Below are 14,963 nucleotides of genomic sequence, written 5' to 3'. Positions count from 1 at the left end.
TATTTGGAATTTTTTTTCCCTTGGAAAACAGGGTTTTATTGTGGGGTGCTCTATTTTATCACAGTAAGAATTATTCTCAAAGCAAATAATCTCTAAGATACCAAAGTATTCAGTTTATTTGGATAGTAGACTTTAATATATGAAAAGTTTCAAAGCCTAAGGTAAGCAGGCAACAAGTCAATAAAATCACAACTCAGTTCTAACATTTTCATGTGGTATCATTCACTATGAAATGCAAAAAGACAATGTTGAAGTGAAATGACCTCTAACATAAATTACATCAGTGTGATCAAACATATACAGAAATACAAATTCTAGTAAATATAAAAAATTTTTGATTTTTTTTTTTTAACATCTCAGGCAAATTTTATTTATAAGCCACATGCCTAAAACCAAAATATGGAGAGATTGAAAATAACCCTCTTCTCTTTTCAGCAGTTGCCCACTGCTTTGAGTGTATAAGGACTTGGGAGAAGAAGAGGAAGGCACGATGTTGTGGGCGGTCCCAAGTAATGCTCCTCTTGGGTCTCCTTTTTTCTCCAGAAGAGCTGTGGGGCAGCCCTCATGTTATCTGTCCACTTACCCCTACAGTACTGGGCTCAGTCTGCTGTGTTATTATTATTATTTTTTAAAATTTTTGGCTGCGTTGGGTCTTCCTTGCTGTGTGAGGGCTTTCTCTAGTTGTGGCGAGCAGGGCTGCTCTTCGTTGTGGTGAGCAGGGGCTACTCTTCGTTGCAGCCTGCAGGCTTATCATTGTGGTGGCTTCTCTTGTTGCGGAGCATAGGCTCTAGGCACTCAGGCATCCGTGGTTGCAGCACGCGGGCTCAGTAGTTGTGGCTCATGGGCTCTAGAGTGCAGGCTCAGTAGTTGTGGTGCATGGGCTTTGTTGCTCCGCGGCATGTGGGATCTTCCCGGACCAGGGATGGAACCTGTGTCCCCTGCATTGGCAGGCAGATTCTTTAACCACTGCGCCACCAGGGAAACCCTGCTGTGTTATTGTATACTGGAATACATCAACAGCAGCAAGGCAAAGAGCAAGGCCTCAACTCAAAAGTCTTTTTTGTAAGACAGTTCTTTGGGAATGGTGTCTTACCCTCCTACACTCTGCCTGTTCTCTCCCTCCCCGTGGAGTTCTTGTAGTCTTTAAAAAATTTTTGATTTTACAAGTAATCAGAAATGCAGATTAACTCAGATAACTTTAAATAATTGGCTAAGATTAAAAAGCTTTATTACAGTTCTGTTAATGGATACTGTGTACATCCATTAATGTAGTGGGGATACAAATTGGTAAAACCTTTCTTGAAAGTACCTTTCTAGGAAGTTTTGCTATATGTATAAAGAATCTTAAAGAAGTTTATAATAAAGATTCTAAACCCTGTTAGACCCAACCCCCTTTTTGTAGTATGTTTTATAATACTTGTTTTACTATACTGAAAAGAAATTTATAGGTAATATAATCTACTTACACACATAAGAAAAATATGCTTTAACTATAATATAAAGGAAGTTCATTTGTGATAAAAAATAGTGTGCTATTTACATGCTAAAAAATATGTGAACCCTCAGGTACAACTGTAGTAGACCATAGTCAGATTCTTGTATCTGTAGTTAGATCACTTGTGAATGCATTGACTACAAGTAAAGACTGACACAGGGATGTTGTGTTGGTAACTTAAATTCCATGAGAAGTACATGCAGCTGCTATTTTTGTTCTACATCATGGCTCACAAAATAACGAACCAAATGAAAAATCCTTACTCTGGTTGCATGGCTTTTCATTCACAAACAGAACAAAAAGTCACTGAACACTTCTCTCTCAGGAGCCGTGATAGATACTCCAGGGGTTTTGGGCTTCATAAAGCAAAATGTCTACTAATGTACACACGAGGTAGGAATTGCTCTGTCATGTTCTATGCCATTGATATTATGCAGCGCCCAGTGTGTAGTTTGATGAAGGAATTTTTTCTTTTTTTTTGTTTTGAATTTTATTATTTTATACAGCAGGTTCTTATTAGTTATCCATTTTATACATATGAGTGTATATATGTCAATCCCAATCTCCCAGTTCATCCCACCACCCCCGCCCCCGCCACTTTCCCCCCTTGGTGTCCATATGTTTGTTCTCTACTTCTGTGTCTCTATTTCTGCCCTGCAAACCAGTTCATCTGTACCATTTTTCTAGGTTCCACATTATATGCTTTAATATACAATATTTGTTTTTCTCTTTCTGACTTACTTCACTCTGTATGACAGTCTCTAGATCCATCCACGTCTCTACAAATGACCCAATTTCATTCCTTTTTATGGCTGAGTAATATTCCATTGCATATATGTACCACATCTTCTTTTACCATTCGTCTGTCGATGGGCATTTAGGTCGCTTCCATGACCTGCCTATTGTAAATAGTGCCGCATTGAACGTTGGGGTGCATGTGTCTTTTTGAATTATGGTTTTGCTCTGGGTATGTGCCCAGTAGTGGGATTGCTGGGTCATATGGTAATTCTATTTTTAGTTTTTTAAGGAACCTCCGTACTGTTCTCCACAGTGGCTGTAGCCATTTACATTCCCACCAACAGCACAAGAGGGTTCCCTTTTCTCCACACCCTCTCCAGCATTTGTTGTTTGTAGATTTTCTGATGATGCCCATTCTAACTGATGTGAGGTGATACCTCATTGTAGTTTTTTTTTTTTTTTTTTTAAATGACATCGGAGGAGGTCAGAAATGGAGTGACATCCTGCCGAAGTTTTTTTTTTTTTTCTTTTTTCTTTATTTATGGCTGTGTTGGGTCTTCGTTTCTGTGCGAGGGCTTTCTCTAGTTGTGGCAAGCGGGGGCCACTCTTCATCACGGTGCGCGGGCCTCTCACTATCACGGCCTCTCTTGTTGCGGAGCACAGGCTCCAGACGCGCAGGCTCAGTAATTGTGGCTCACGGGCCCAGCTGCTCCGTGGCACATGGGATCTTCCCAGACCAGGGCTCGAACCTGTGTCCCCTGCATTGGCAGGCAGATTCTCAACCACTGTGCCACCAGGGAAGCCCTCATTGTAGTTTTGATTTGCATTTCCTAATAGTGATGTTGAGCAGCTTTTCATGTGCTTCTTGGCCATCTGTGTGTCTTCTTTGGAGAAATGTCTGTTTATGTCTTCTGCCCATTTTTTGATTGGGTTGTTTGTTTTTAATATTGAGCTGTATGAGCTGTTTATATATTTTGGAGATTAATCATTTGTCTGTTGATTCATCTTCAAATATTTTCTCCCATTCTGCGGGTTGTCTTTTCATCTTGTTTGTGCTTTCCTTTGCTTTGCAAAAGTTTTTAAGTTTCATTAGGTCCCATTTGTTTACTTTTGTTTTTATTTCCATTACTCTAGTAGGTGGATCAAAAAAGATCTTGCTGTGATTTATGTCAAAGAGTGTTCTTCCTATGCTTTCCTCTAAGAGTTTTATAGTGTCTAGTCTTACATTTAGGTCTCGAATCCATTTGGAGTTTATTTTTGTGTGTGGTGTTAGGGAGTGTTCTAATTTCATTCTTTTACATGTAGCTGTCCAGTTATCCCAGCACCACTTATTGGAGAGATTGTCTTTTCTCCATTGTATATCCTTGCCTCCTTTGTCATAGATTAGTTGACCGTAGGTGTCTGGGTTTATCTCTGGGCTTTCTATCCTGTTCCATTGATCTATATTTCTGTTTTTGTGCCAGTACCATATTGTCTTGATTACTGTAGCTTTGTAGTGTAGTCTGAAGTCAGGGAGTCTGAGCCCTCCAACTCTGTTTTTTTCCCTCAAGACTGCTTTGGGTATTCGGGGTCTTTTGTGTCTCCATACAAATTTTAAGATTTTTTGTTCTAGTTCTGTAAAAAATGCCATTGGTAATTTGATAGGGATTGCATTGAATCTGAAGATTGCCTTGGTAGTGTAGTCATTTTCACAATATTGATTCTTCTAATCCAAGAATATGGTATATCTCTCCATCTGTTGGTATCATTTTTAATTTCTTTCATCACTGTCTTACAGTTTTCTGCATACAGGTCTTTTGTCTCCCTAGGTAGGTTTATTCCTAGATATTTTATTCTTTTTGTTGCAGTGGTAAATGGGAATGTTTCCTTAATTTCTCTTTCAGATTTTTTCATCGTTAGTATATAGGAATGCAAGAGATTTCTGTGCATTAATTTTGTATCCTGCAACTTTACCAAATTCATTGATTAGCTCTAGTAGTTTTCTGGTGGCATCTTTAGGATTCTCTGTGTATAGTATCATGTTATCTGCAGACAGTGCCGTTTTACTTCTTCTTTTCTGATTTGTATTCCTTTTAATTCTTTTTCTTCTCTGATTGCCGTGGCTAGGACTTCCAAAACTATGTTGAATAATAGTGGCGAGAGTGGACATCCTTGTCTTGTTCCTGATCTTAGAGGAAATGCTTTCAGTTTTTCACCATTGAGAATGAAGTTTGCTGTGGGTTTGTCATATATGGCCTTTATTATGTTGAGGTAGGTTCCTTCTGTGCCCACTCTCTGGAGAGTTTTTATCATAAATGTGTGTTGAATTTTGTCAAAAGCTTTTTCTGCATCTATTGAGATGATCATATGGTTTTTCTTCTTCAATTTGTTAATTTGGTGTATCACATTGATTGATTTGCGTATATTGAAGAATCCTTGCATCCCTGGGATAAATCCCACTGGATCATGGTGTATGATCCTTTTAATGTGCTGTTGGATTCTGTTTGCAAGTATTTTGTTGAGGATTTTTGCATCTATATTCATCAGTGATATTGGTCTGTAGTTTTCTTTTTTTGTAGTATCTTTGTGTGGTTTGGGTATCAGGGTGATGGTGGCCTCATAGAATGAGTTTGGGAGTGTTCCTTCCTCTGCAGTTTTTTGGAAGAGTTTGAGAAGGATGGGTGTTAGCTCTTCTTTAAATGTATGATAGAATTCACTTGTGAAGCCATCTGGTCCTAGACTTTTGTTTGTTGGAAGATTTTTAATCACAGTTTCAGTTTCATTACTTGTGATTGGTCTGTTCATATTTTCTATTTCTTTCTGGTTCAGTCTTGGAAGGTTATACCTTTCTAAGAATTTGTCCATTTCTTCCAGATTGTCCATTTTTTTGGTATGGAGTTGCTTATAGTAGTCTTTTAGGATGCTTTATATGTCTGCAGTGTCTGTTGTAATTTCTCCTTTTTCATGTCTCATTTTATTGATTTAAGTCCTCTCCCTCTTTTTCTTGATGAGTCCAGCTAAATGTTTATCAATTTTGTTTATCTTCTCCAAGAACCAGCTTTTAGTTTTATTGATCTTTGCTATTGTTTTCTTTGTTTCTATTTCATTTATTTCTGCTCTGATCTTTATGATTTCTTTCCTTCTGCTAACTTTGGGTTTTGTTTGTTCTTCTTTCTCTAGTTCCTTTAGGTGTAAGGTTAGATTGTTTATTTGAGATTTTTCTTATTTCTTGAGGTAGGCTTGTATTGTTATAAACTTCCGTCTTAGAACTGCTTTTGCTGCATCCCATAGGTTTTGGATTGTGTTTTCGTTGTCATTTGTCCCTAGATATTTTTTGATTTCCTCTTTGATTTTTTCAGTGATCTCTTGGTTATTTAGTAACATATTGTTTAGCCTCCATGTGTTTGTGTTTTTTACATTTTTTTCCCTGTAATTCATTTCTAATCTCATAGCATTGTGGTCAGAAAAGATGCTTGATATGATTTCAGTTTTCTTAAATTTACTGAGGCTTGATTTGTGACCCAAGATGTGATCTATCCTGGAGAATGTTCTGTGTGCACTTGAGGAGAAAGTGTAATCTGCTGTTTTTGGATGGAATGGCCTATAAATATCAATTAAATCTATCTGGTCTGTTGTGTCATTTAAAGCTTGTGTTTCCGTATTAATTTTCTGTTTGGATGATCTGTCCATTGGTGTAAGTGAGCTGTTAAAGTTCCCCACTATTATTGTGTCACTGTCGATTTCCTCTTTTATAGCTGTTAGCAGTTGCCTTATGTACTGAGGTGCTCCTATGTTGGGTGCATATATATTTATAATTGTTATATCTTCTTGGATTGATCCCTTGGTCATTATGTAGTGTCCTTCTTTGTCTCTTGTAACATTCTTTATATTAAAGTCTATTTTATCTGATATGAGTGTTGCTACTCCAGCTTTCTTTTGAAGATATTTTCTTGGGTCCTTTCTCTCTCTCTTCTCCTTCTGGGACCCCTATAATGTGAATGTTGGTGCGTTTAATGTTGTCCCAGAGTTCTCTTAGGCTGTCTTCATTTCTTTTCATTCTTTTTTCTTTATTCTGTTCCGTGGCAGTGAATTCCACCATTCTGTCTTCCAGGTCACTTATCCGTTCTTCTGTCTCAGTTATTCTGCTATTGATTCCTTCTGTTGTATTTTTCATTTCAGTTATTTTATTGTTCATCTCTGTTTTTCTTTATTTCTTCTAGGTCTTTGTTAAACATTTCTTGCATCTTCTTGATCTTTGCCTCCATTCTTTTCCGAGGTCCTGGATCATCTTCACTATCATTATTCTGAATTCTTTTTCTGGACGGTTTCCTATCTCCACTTCATTTAGATGTTTTTCAGGGGTTTTATCTTGTTCCTTCATCTGGTACATAGCCCTCTGCCTTTTCATCTTGTCTGTCTTTCTGTGAATGTGGTTTTTGTTCCACAGGCTGTAGGACTGTAGTTCTTCTTGCTTCGGCTCTCTCCCCTCTTGGTGAAGGAATTTTGCAGTAGCTCGTTCTGCTTTCTCTCTGAGTATTGTCATTAACGTTATCATTGGAACCTTTTTTTTTTTTGCAGTTGTGAAATTGTGTTTGTTTTGTTACAAGGAATGTAACTTTAATTTTTGCCCCTCTGATTTTGGTCTCTTTGAATTAGTTTTGAGCCACTGATCCTAAGGTGAATGATGCAACATAATACTAACAATAAATACTTAACAAAAGTAAATGCTGTAGCAGAAGTGAAGTAAAAATATATTTGCTAAGATTTGGAAGCATCCCATTAACTGTTACCCAAGGGAAATTGAACAACACAGCTCTGCTAGCATAGAGTTGTGTTGTGGGATTTTTGTAGAAAATGTAATTAATTTGGGGAAATGTATGTGAGCAAACCACCTGTAGGTCACTAGAGACCACCTTTTAAGAAATACTGTTTTAATTTCTTTCACATCAAGCAAACAAGACTGATGATTTATGCTGTGACTAGGAGGCATGGCTGTTCCTTTTGTTGGAAAGAAACTGGTCTCACTGTAAATTAATATGTCATCAATTATTGAGATTTTGTATTTTGTTGTTGTTTGTTTTTGTTTTTTGCCACACGGCATGCGGGATCCTAGTTCCCCAACCAGGGATCAAACCCATGTCCCCTGCAGTGGAAGTGCAACATCTTAACCACTGGACTGCCAGGGAAGTCCCTTGAGTGCTTTTTTTTTTTTTTTTTTTTAAAATATTTATTTATTTATTTTTAGCTGTGTTGGGTCTTCGTTTCTGTGCAAGGGCTTTCTCTAGTTGCGGCAAGTGGGGGCCACTCTTCATCGTGTTGCGTGGGCCTCTCACTATCGTGGCCTCTCTTGTTGGGAGCACAGGCTCCATATGTGCAGGCTCAGTAGTTGTGGCTCACGGGCCTAGTTGCTCCACGGCATGTGGGATCTTCCCAGACCAGGGCTCGAACCCGTGTCCCCTGCATTGGCAGGCAGATTCTCAACCACTGCACCACCAGGGAAGCCCCCCTTGAGTGCTTTTTTATGTGAAGTGCTATGCAAAGTTCTTTTCTGTATGTGCTGTTTTATTTAATCCTTTAACTTTGCAGGGTGGAAAGTTCTTATTCATAAATTAGTTGTCCAAGGTTATGAAATCCAAGCTATACAAAAAACACGTTGGTGAAACAGTATTACAAAAAAGACTACTTAGTGTTTCAATAATAAATCTTTGTGGACTGGATATTAATGAACTTCATACTAGATAAAGAGAATGACAGAATGACTGGTTCAGTGACTTAAGATTAGACTGTATTTTAAATATTCAAAATAGAAAAAGTAACATTTACATACTAGATAATTTTATGAAATGATTCCTTTATTGAATTTGAAATTTATACTTTGGAGCTATGTCTTTTAAGATCTTAGGATAGTAATCTGGTTTTTGGAGGAGAATTTAGTAATATTATATATTTTATTTAAATTTGTACGATTTTAAAATTAAAAAAAAATTTTTATTTTTACCATGCCACGTGGCTTGTGGGACCTTAGTTCCCCAGCCAGTGATCGAACCCGGGCCCCCTGCAGTGGAAGTGTGGTGTCCTAACCACTGGACTGACAGGGAATTCCCTGTACTATTTCAGGTTTAGATATATACTTTCCTCTTCAGGATATTTACTGTGATTACCAGCTGTTTGTGCATTATAGGTTGCTTGTTGGGGAAAGTTTTAAAAGAGAGGAATTGCTTAAGCAAGACAGGAGTTAGTCTTGTCAGTGTCTAGGTTAGACAGAGAAGCCATCTTGGTATATTAAGTGTTGTGGTTTTAAAAAATTGCTCTGCATTCATAGACATTGAAATAAATCTGGCTTATAAGAAATATGCTTGTTTTACAGAGACATATTAAGTATTTATAAATGTATTCTGTTTATATTAACATTAACTACTAAGAATGAAAATCTGACGTTTGGAAGTACTGATGAACACCAACATATTAAGAATAGCTAGCCTAGCTCTAACCTGAGTTCTTCCTTTGGACTATTCTAAGTGTCTTGAATAATAGAACTTTTTAAAAAAGTATATAATATGTATGCTGTCATTAATAAAACATTGAAAAAAGCAAATATTTATTTATAGTTACTTTTGAACTATATTAGTATATTTCCTTCCATCTTTAATTTCTTTCTTTCTTTTGTCCTTTCAGTTTTGTTGAGATATAATTGACATCCAGCAGTGTATAAGTTTAAGTCATACAACATGATGATTTGACTTACATGCATCATGGAATGATTACCACAGTAGATTTAATGAAAATCTGTTATCTCATATTGACACAATATTAAAGAAATAGAAAAAATATACATTTTTTCCTTATGAGAACTCTTAGGATTTACTCTCTTAACAACTTTCATGTGTAATGTATAGTAGTGTTAGTTATTTTCATCATGTTGTACATTACATCTCTAGTACTTATTCATCTTATAACTGGGAGGTTATACTTTTGACTAACTTCATCTAATTCCCCCTTCCTCTCTTTCCCCCTCCCAGCCTCTGGTTTTCCAGCCTAAATTTCCATGCATTAGATTGTACTTATGATTTTTTCCTTTTTACAGTTAACAGAATTCTAATTATACTTCTTGTACTGCTTTACATTTTACTCTATCCATATCATCTATAAACATGTCCATAGTATTGTACACATATGACAAACTTCAGTATAAATAGCTGCTTAATATGCCATCAAATGGGTATATCATTGTTTGTCTAACTATTTCTTGATATTTGGACCGTTAGGTTATTTGCAAGTTTGTCACGTTTGTATGTTTTTGCTTTGTGTATGAAAATTTTCCTGAATTCAAGTTTTTAAATAGGTAAATTACTGGGTTAGTAGGTTTAAAAAGTTTTCAAGGCTCAGTGCATATTTGCAAATATTTTCTAAAGGCTATTTAGAGTGCCACCTTCTTCTTCTTCTTCTTCTTCTTCTTTTTTTTTTTTTTTTGCCGCACCACGCGGCATGCAGGATCTTAGTTCCCCGACCAGGGATCAAAACCATGCCCTCTGCAGTGGAAGCGGGGATTCGTAACTACTGGATCACTGGGGAAGCCCCCACCTTCTATTTTAAGAGGATAAATTTGAATGTTATTTCAATATAAATGATAAGGTATACAGTATTGTTTTAGCAGTTATTCTTTAATAATTTGTAGAATTACTTTAGAGAGATCTTTTACATGGAATTACAGTGATTCAGATAAAATAACCATCTTTAACAAATGGAGTTCTATACTGTTCAGTTTTTCAGTGTTCAGTATAATGCATACTTCATTGTAAACAAATCAGCAAACAAGGCTGATTTGTTGTCTTTGAACAGTAGAAGTGGGGGGAGGGGAAGGACAGAAACCCAGATAAATCAAAATCCCGTCACTTAAACTGTCTGTGATTGAAACCTGAAGGTTGAGATAATAAATGTGGTGTTCATGATAAGTGCACTGCCCCTTCCAGTTCTTTTATGAACATTAACCTGTCTTCTACCTATATCTTATAATAGTAAAGAAATAAATACTAGGTAAATACTATTGCATTTAATATTTTTAAAAAATTCACTTTCAATCTCTCTTAAGTTTTTTTTCCCATGATTTTCCAAAGAAGTTTTAGTGTGAACTACTTGTTCATCTGTCTAGCAAGTTTATGTTGGTTTCTACTTATCACTTGATTGAAAGAAGTAAAATCCTGTAGTTCTGCTGGCACATTGCTAGGGAAGCTGAGAATGTCTAAACCCTTTCCTCTCTTTCTGCTAGTGAACAATTGACAGGATATGGGTTTGTAATTACAGTCTAAGTGTTTAGTTGAGCTAATTGTCACTACTGAAGTTCCTGTGCCCTCTGATAGCTTCCTTGAAAAGTTGTTTTCATAAGTAGTTTCATGCTTGTCCTCAGCCTTTGATCATTTGCTTAATGCTCAAACAAAAGAGTGATACCAGACTGAGGTACGGTCTTGTGCTTGCTGTACTAGGTTAACCCTGTGCTAGAGTCACCCTGTGAAGGATTGTTGTGCTAAGGCAACCCTGTGAAGAACATTTCCTTTAAAGAAGGAAGAAAAAAAAAAAGGTAAAGAAAAAATAATTGTAAAGTATGTTAATTTCTTGGAAAAAAATCTTACTTCAGTCCTGGCTCTGTTTTTGTGTCACCTGGGTAATTTACTTGATTTATCTGGGCCCTAGTTTCCTCATCTTTAAAATAGGAAGGGTCTGTCACTCCTAAGGTACCTTCCAACCTGAAATTCTAAGTTACTTCTCGGGCTGGACTCTTGTGTGTGATGCTGCCTATAAACTAAGGGTGACTAAGGGAAATAGGAACCAGAATATATTTGTTTTCAATTATGTAGCAGTAATTTCATTTTCTTCAGAATATCTTTATAAAAGATTTATCTGTTGCCACTTGGTTTGTTACCTTATTTGTTTAGCAACAGTGTCAGTTTTAGATCAGATAAAGGACATACTATTTTTAATTACAGCACAGCACATTTTGTGAGTATGCCCCCTCTCTCAATACTTACCTTAAAAGTTATGTGTATAGGGATGGGATAGGGAGGATGGGAGTGAGGCTCAGGAGGGAGGCTCAAGGGGGAGGGGATATGGGAACATATGTATACATATGGCTGATTCACTTTGGTGTACAACAGAAACTACCAGTATTGTGAAGCAATTATACTCCAATAAAGATCTATTAAAAAAAAAAGAAAATATTGTACAGTACAGAGAAATACAGCCATTATTTTGTAATAACTTCAAATGGAGTGTAATTGAGTATAATATATAAAAACATTGAATCACTATGTTGCACACCTGAAACATTATATTGTAAATAAACTACAATTTAAAAAAATAAAATTAAAGGTTGAAAAAAAGAAAAAAAATGTATATGTATACGTATAGCTGATTCACTTTGCTGTACAGTAGAAACTAACACAACATGTAAAGCAACTACACTCCAATAAAAATTTTTTAAAAAGTGTTATGCAAGAAGCTCTTAAGTGCTACGAGTTACCCTGTAGTTTTTTGTTTTGTTTTGTTTTGTTTTTTAAAGGAATTTTAAAATTAATTAATTTTTGCCTGAGTTGGGTCTTCGTTGCTGCGCGTGGGCTTTCTGTAGTTGCGGCGAGCGGGGGCTACTCTTCGTTGCGGTGAGTGGGCTTCTCATTGCAGTGGCTTCTCTTGTTGCGGAGCATGGGCTCTAGGCACGCAGACTTCAGTAGTTGTGGCGCACGGGCTTAGTTGCTCCACGGCATGTGGGATCTTCCCAGAGCAGGGCTCGAACCCAGGTCCCCTGCATTGGCAGGCGGATTCTTAACCACTGTGCCACTAGGGAAGTCCTGTTTTGTTTTGTTTTTTTAAAAAACTATGGACTCCATTTAATAATAGTACATTGGTTCATCAGTTGTAACAGATGTGTTGCACTAATGTGAGGTAATAATAGGGGAAGCTGTGGGGGAGAACTATCTTACTTTCTGCTCTGTTTTTCCATAAACCTAAAACTGCTCTAAAAACAATTCTATCAATTATTTTTTTAAAACTGTAAATCATCAAGACATAGAGGAATGAGGTGTCTCTTAACTTGGGGGGCCATTTTTTCTTTCTAAAATGTTAGAACTGGTGCACCTCGCTTTCTCTACTGATTAGAAAGGAACTAGGAGGAATTGAGAAGAGAACCATTATTCTCCTGTATCAGACAGAAATAAAAGTGAATTGTAGCCATCAGTTCCTTTTTGCACACTCCAAGCTGGGAGATACAGGAGAAAAAAGATCCTTCTTTGACTTTTCTGCTGGGTAATAGATGGCTTATGTTCTTTTTTTTTTTTTTTTTTTAATTAATTTTTATTGGAGTATGGTTGCTTTACACTGTTGTGTTAGCCTCCACTTCATAACAAAATGAATCAGCCATACACTCCCCTGTAGTTTTAGTTAGACTACCCCATCAGTATGTTTAGTAAGGGTCTTGAAAACTAAGAGCCAATTATACTGGCCTTACATTCCTCTGATTGGTTAGGGGGCTAAAGTTTTCTTGACTTAGAGCTTCTTTTACCCTTCAAGAATTAGCCAAAGACAACATAGCCAAATACAAGAAACACTATTGATTGTCAAGTAGAAATGTATGGGAAATTATGTTCATTATTGTTTTAAATACAGACTACAGTTAGGTCTAGATGAATTGTGAGACCCCATTAATCCTTTGAGAAATAGTAGGAATTGTCCTAGAGCAGGGGTTCTGAAACTGCACAGTGTGAAATCCCCCCCGTAAGATGCTTTTGAAATTTGTAGGGGGTGATATTGTTGTACCTGTTGCTGATACAGTGATTGGGGGAGGTGCTACTATTATGTCATGGTTAAAAGTCTTATTATTATCTGAGTCTAGATCTGAACTTTATTTATTTACATAAAAATATAATACACATCATTTTTTACATGATTTTAATACATTAATTTTGGAAGATATAAACTTGGAAGGTAAAGATTTGTAAAATCAATGGCACCAGTGGCTTTTATGGCATTTGATCAGTCTGCATTTGTAGTTGTCACATCCATGGTGATTCTATGTATAGATTCAAACCTCTGACTACTTCATTGTGTAGGGGTATGGTTATGTCCAAGTATTCACATACTGAAATATACACTTATTTTCTTTTATTTTCCCTTTATATTATAATTAGGACATTATATGAGTATATTTTGAAATTGGCTATATATGTATGTAAATTATATGAATAATTTCATTTCAGATTTTTAAAGTATTTGTAAAATACTTATTTAGAAAGAATATTGAATATGAAGATTGAAAACCAGTCTCTTAGGTAGTATTTAACTTAAAGTACTTTGAAAACCTTGAGAAGTGGTCTAATAAAAGTGCTTTTATTAAAGTGACACACAAGTACAGCCTATATGTTAGGCTGTAATTACATGGTATATGTCTATCTGTAGTGTTTATAAAGTCTGACAACCATTCTAACTCAGTTATTAGTAACTTATTAATATGATAATATCAAGGTAGAAATTTATGTACCTGGACGTAACCTTTCATTACAGTTCACTTTCAGTATCTACAGAGGTTTTGTTCCAGGAGCCCTCACAGATACCAAAATCTGCTGATGCTCAAGTCCCTCATATAAAATGGTTTAGTATAATGAATACAGTCATTATACTGTATCTGTGAAATTTTTATACGTGGTTGGTTGAATCTGCGGATGTGAAAGCCATGGATACAGAGGGCCTACTGTATTCCCTTTGATAATTCACTCCTTTTTGAGAAAAACATTTCTAGTTCTCATTTAAACACAGTATTGCCTTTCAAGCATCATCAATATTTTGATGAATCATTAGAATCTTTCTGATGATTTTATGTCAAAAAGTTGATATTTTCAATATGAGAATTTTGTCCTTGAAATAGAAGATAGAGGGATAAACAACAAGGTCCTACTGTATAGCACAGGGAACTATATTCAATATCCTATGATAAACCATAAAGGAAAAGAGTATGAAAAAGAATGTACATATATGTATAACTGAATCACTTTGCTGTACAGTAGAAATTTACACAACATTGTAAATCAACTATACTTCAATAAAATAACTCTTTTTAAAAAAATTAAAGGTAAGGGAATTGATTTTGGAGATTGGTGTGATATTGCTTCAGTAAGCAAAGAGCATGGTTAACTGTAAAGCTAAAGGATTAAACTTTACGATGCATTTTGAGATGGCAGTAGAGAAATACTTGACGCTTGCAATTTACTTTGCCAGTTCCTAATGCTATTTATTTATTTATTTTTAGCTGCGTCAGGTCTTTGTTGCAGCCTGCGGGTGTCTCTCTAGTTGTGGCACGTGGGCTCTGTAGTTGTGGCACGTGGGCTCCAGAGCGCATGGTGGGCTCTGTAGTTGTGGCACGTGGGATCTTAGTTCTCCAACCAGGGATCGAACCTGCATCCCCTGCATTGGAAGGCGGATTCTTAACCACTGGACCACTTGGAAAGTCCCTAAATCACATTTTTAAGGGAGACTTCCCTGGTGGTCCAGTGGTTAACGCTCTGTGCTTCCACTGCAGGGGGCATGGGTTCGATCCCTGGTCGGGAACTAAGATCCCGCATGCTGCGCAGCGCGGCCAAAAGAACAAAAAAAAAAAAAAAAAATCACTTTTTTAATGATCTAATATAATTGTTCTAGTGATTTCCGTAGAATTCGAATTCATTCAGCCAGAAGTAAATATTTATTGAGCCAGAAATAGTAGGAGGTTGGG

General features: G+C 36.4%; 1 protein-coding gene across 3 annotated transcripts in view; it reads left to right on the top strand.

The window, feature by feature from the left end:
* The window catches only part of PIK3CB (phosphatidylinositol-4,5-bisphosphate 3-kinase catalytic subunit beta), a 195,865-nt gene that overhangs the window by 68,616 nt on the left and 112,286 nt on the right, over nucleotides 1–14,963 (top strand). Inside the window, exon 3 of one of the 3 annotated variants that reach the window (XM_068545994.1) lies at nucleotides 10,693–10,787. The exons of the other annotated variants lie outside the window; for them this stretch is intronic. The gene's annotated coding sequence lies outside the window, so the exon portion shown is untranslated. The remainder of the gene's footprint in view (nucleotides 1–10,692; nucleotides 10,788–14,963) is intronic. 3 annotated transcript variants of the gene reach the window in all.

Source organism: Eschrichtius robustus, chromosome 6 (assembly GCF_028021215.1).
Source record: "Eschrichtius robustus isolate mEscRob2 chromosome 6, mEscRob2.pri, whole genome shotgun sequence".
Lineage (NCBI taxonomy): Eukaryota > Metazoa > Chordata > Mammalia > Artiodactyla > Eschrichtiidae > Eschrichtius > Eschrichtius robustus.
The sequence above is the reverse complement of the archived record's forward strand: the minus strand, read 5'-3'. Positions and strand labels throughout refer to the sequence as shown.